This window comes from Rutilus rutilus (genome assembly GCF_951802725.1).
Source record: "Rutilus rutilus genome assembly, chromosome: 6".
Classification (NCBI taxonomy): domain Eukaryota; kingdom Metazoa; phylum Chordata; class Actinopteri; order Cypriniformes; family Leuciscidae; genus Rutilus; species Rutilus rutilus.
Window position 1 is genome coordinate 37,680,651 of NC_140214.1, and position 4,620 is coordinate 37,685,270.

The following is a 4,620-nucleotide window of genomic DNA, read 5'->3' on the forward strand; positions in this document are numbered from 1 at the left end:
AGTAATGTATGTGTTTTCTTCCACAAACACTTAACAACTGTCAAAATTAAATGAATACAAATAATAATAATACAATGATGATCAAATAGTGTTTGAATTATAATAAACCAAATATAAACTATTATATGAATTTAAAATGTATAAATGAGTAAATTAATGAATTACATGAATAAATATGAATTATATTAAGTTAAAGTATACATGCCCAAACCTGCATGCACATTCTTCAATTAATTTTTTTACAAATGGGTTACATTCAATGAAAAATTGTAGCTTTCCATAGCAAACGATGGGACTATGCATCCGTGGCTATCCGTGGTTCTCCAGTTTCCAGTAGCGTTTTACTGCTAATAGGCAGATGAATGTTTTTCCAGAACCGGTTAGGAGAGGTGAGACCTGAAAAATTGCACATTATGATGTTATGTGAAGTGTAACTTCAATCATTCATGATCACTTACTCACCAATATGCCTTTTGGTTTTATTAACAAAATATCCAAAACTGCTCTTTTCCTAACAATAAAAGTGAATTATGACCATGTTTGTCCAGCTTAAGTTTCATTCTGCTTCTCGCACACATCTATGATATTCCAGGAACCTCGGAGTATAGTCTACAGTTGTGAGACTTGTATGGTGCTTTTTGGAACTTGACAGTCCATGTTCTTCGTTCACTCTTATCGTGTAGATAAGAGCAGCTCAGACATTCTGCTGTACTTTCACAGAAGAAAGAAAGATGCAATGAAACATCATAAGGGTAAGTAAATAATGATGAATTATTCCTTTATTTCAGTGCTTCTCAACCTAAAAATATCCTCTTATGAAACTGTTATCATGTAGAGTATCAGCCACTTCTTCACAGGAAGATTATCCAGAGATGTCATAGCAGGCTATAACTCCTCATATGGAACTCTTTTGAATTTCTTTGGAATTTAATTTTTGGAATCAGTGGAACTTTAAAAGGTTATTTTACGTCATCGTGCTGTTAAACCCCTTTTGAAACCATTTTAAGAGTTTGTGATAATGACTTGAAAAGTAAAAAAAAAAAAATCAGTAGTGTACATAAAAATGCTATTTATGAAATTAGTCTTAGCAAGGCGACTTTATTTGGTCAACCAAGTTTAATCCAAAATGTAATATTTATCGTGTCATGAAGGCGATTCTTTTTTTTATGGGTTTTTGTTTAAATGCTGGAAATAAGGTCTGTGGTGAACACAAGCTCAAGATATTTAAATATATTTTTTAAATAAAGACTGAAAGAGTTGACTGAAGCTTAGTGGTGGTGAGTTATGTTCAGTGTTGGGAATGCTACTTTAAAAAAAGTAATTAGTTATAGTCACTAGTCCAACTTTAGCTCCTGAATATTCATTCATTTATTCATCCATCCATTCATTCACCATAGCAATCCATCCACCCAACCCAGTCATTTAACCATCCTAGCCATCCATCCATTCTCCCCATCCATCCATACATACATTCTAACTATTAAACCAGTGGTTGTATCTCAAAACCAGAAGCTTCTCAAACTTCTGGTCAGAGAGCCTATCCCTCTTTGGAGTGATGACAAGTCTTTCTACTGGGGCACTGGATGGAGTGGCTGTATTATATTTGAGTGAAATTTTCTTTATCAGTGCAAATCCATTTAGAGAGTCTATCTCTTGTGCTCCTGATTTGAAATAATCTGTGACTTGACTTTCAGCGGTAGAAGAGGTGTCATCCTCATCCTCAAAGGAAAATAACTCATCCGCTACGGCTGAGTCTCTGCTAAGGTGGTGTGTTGATGTGCTGGTACCTGCTTGCTGGTCTTGGTCAAGGATAAGTTTCCGGCACTCTGCCAGCAGACTTGCCTTGGCCTTGGCCTTGTCCTTCCTGTCCTGTGTCCGAAGCCAACGTAGTTTGAACTTAGGCAAAGTAACAGCATCTTCGCTTTCCAGCACCTCTGCAAATCTTGTTTTGATTGCCTGAAATTATAAGAATGCAAAGAACATATTATATATCCACACACACACACACACACACATACAGAGCATCATATATTATTATCAGTTCAAAATTATATTTGTGTATTACCAGCCTTTCTTTACAAAAAAAAACTTTACAGGTCCATCATATCTAGTCACAGATTACAACTGTAAAGCCTAGAATATAAAGCTATTCATTTTCCATCCATCCAAACTGGTGACTGGTTAAAGATATGTAAATAAATTAAAGTTCTTACCGTGACAACTGCTTCTGAAAGGTCAACTAGGATTTGCAGGCCACTCTTCAGTTCCAAGGTCTTGAAAATCAATGTCTCCAGTGTGGGTAGGAGTGTACCATGGAAACAGTTGTTTTCTCCCTGAAGAATGTCTAAGGCTACTGTAAGTGGCCTCTTGACAGTACAGTACTATCTGATGAACTTAATGTTCTCACTTTGTGTGATGGCTGTCATCCCAAACTTGGACGAGATGGTGTTCAGCTCGGCCATAGGAATCTCACCGATTCGAGCCAGGGCATCATAAAACGAATTCCATCTCGTACTGCAAGGGACCAGCAGCGTCTTTGCAATGATGTCATCCAAGGTCTCTGCAGCCACCGTTGAACAACTAGCCTTGTTCCATAAGCCTGTACATTTTGTGGTAGCGCTTTTGTATATAGCTTTTGTTTGTGGTTTTGACAGTAGCCACTTGTCAACATCAGTACATGAAACAAGATTTAAAGTGTGTGCAGCACATCTGTGATGTGGCGGCAAAGTGATCACAACTTCACCATCATTGTTATCACCACCACTGTTTTGCAATACATCATTAATGTCCGTAAAAGTCACCTCATCCTCCTCTTCCTCCTCATCCTCCTCTTCGACTGGCTGGTATCTTGTTTTAGAGCCATTATCCGTGACAGTTGATGTAATTTTAATGGATGAGTGAATGTTGTCAAGCTCAACTGCAATCATGTCATGAGTATGACGACCCTTGAATCTTCTGCATGCTAGTGCTGCTTTCCCTCACTCCATGCTGTTTGGATTTATCCAATGCGCTGTTACGCCAAGATAGCTTTTATTATGTGCAGTCCAAATATCGGCTGATGTAGAGATATAGGGCCCTATCTTGCACCCTGCGCAATTGACTTTGTACACCGACACTTGTATCATTCCTATTTTGCACCCACGCACAGCGGACTTTTCCCTCCACAGACGCACGCCGGTAAACTAGGGAATAAACTTGCGCTCCCGGGGGCGGTTCAGTGCAAAGAGGAGGCGTGTTTCAGCACAAACGTTCCCTGATGCTATTTTGCAGGTTTAGAAAACAATTCCGCCACTGACCAGGAAAAACCTAGTCGTTGCGCATGTTATTCATATGCTATTTTAAGGGCGCATGCTTGGCCATAATCAATGTAGCGTGTGCACAACGTGCATACACTTTGATTGTCTCATCTACACAGAAGCAGCAGTTTTCATTTTTGCAAATCATACATTATTACAAGGAAAAATATGTACACACGAGGGAAATCATTGTTGTGTCCATGAAGATGTGAAAAAATAGGCATAAATCTAGCTTACACATTTACCCAAATTATTATATGCCTGTTTAACCGAAGGTAATTTGGGTGGGTTTCTCCCATCCTCAATGTCACTTCTCGGTGTTTTACGGCCCTGACGAGAGCGTCGGTCTCCTCGGCTGTGAACCGCTCCTGGCGTGCGTCTGGCAAATCCGCTCTGATTGGTTTATTTCACGTTACGCCCAAACCACACCTATGAATAATGAAGCTACTTCAGACCAACCCATTTTAGATTTGCGTCGGGCGCAAGAGTCATTTATCCCGCCGGTATAATAGCAACAGCGCCCAAGACCCGCCCACAAAGTTACTTGCGTTTCGCGCTTGATACTTGTGTTTCAGATCGTTAAAATAGGGCCCATATTCTTCCTGTTCAAAGGGCTTTTTGAGTTCAGCATTCATTCTGGTATACTCTGCCTCTATGTACTTTGAAAAAGTATTTTTGCAAGGAGGGCCCACCCCCTCTCTCACGGGTATTTTTGCAATGATTGCCCAGAAAGAATCCGACTCAACTGTCGACAACGGCAGCATGTCCTCAACTATATATCGAGATATTATTTTGTTTAATTCTGTCTGAGTGATAAGAGTTTGCGGAGGAGAAAAATCTAGTTTTAGTTGCTTTGATGTCGTGGTTCCGTCTCCTCCTTTGGTAGTGGAGCTCACGTTATTACCTGCATTCTTAGCCACTAATTATTTGGCGGCATGTGACGATGCGAGGTGCTTCATTAGATTAGAATTGCTTGCCACCGACGAGGAGAGACACTTGTGAGTTTACAACAGTGGAAACCCACCACACAGCGCACTATTCTGCCTGCTCTGGTTGGTCAAATTTACTCTAGCTAAGCCAATCATCATTAGTTATGTGGTTGTCTCCCACCCCAACAAACACACACCCACCAATCATCACCAGTTATGTGTCCCACCCTACCCCGCCCCCCAACACACACATACACACCAGACAAAAAAACTTTGCAGGTCCTATGGCTGAGAGAGAGCCGATGAAAACCTCTTCAGTGAGCTCAATTATAGTAACGCCACATTTGATTATCAGTAACGGCAATGGCGTTGTAACGGGGAAACAGTCATTTGTT

At 40.2% G+C, this 4,620-nt stretch overlaps 1 long non-coding RNA gene across 1 annotated transcript; it reads right to left on the reverse strand.

Moving 5' to 3' along the window:
• Positions 1-255: 255 nt before the first annotated feature.
• Positions 256-4,292, reverse strand: LOC311292793. Its single transcript, XR_014627801.1, has 3 exons — positions 2,214-4,292; positions 1,788-1,956; positions 256-396 (listed from the first exon to the last, which is right to left on the reverse strand). It is a non-coding gene; the product is annotated as an uncharacterized lncRNA (long non-coding RNA).
• Between the last annotated feature and the right edge of the window lie 328 nt (positions 4,293-4,620).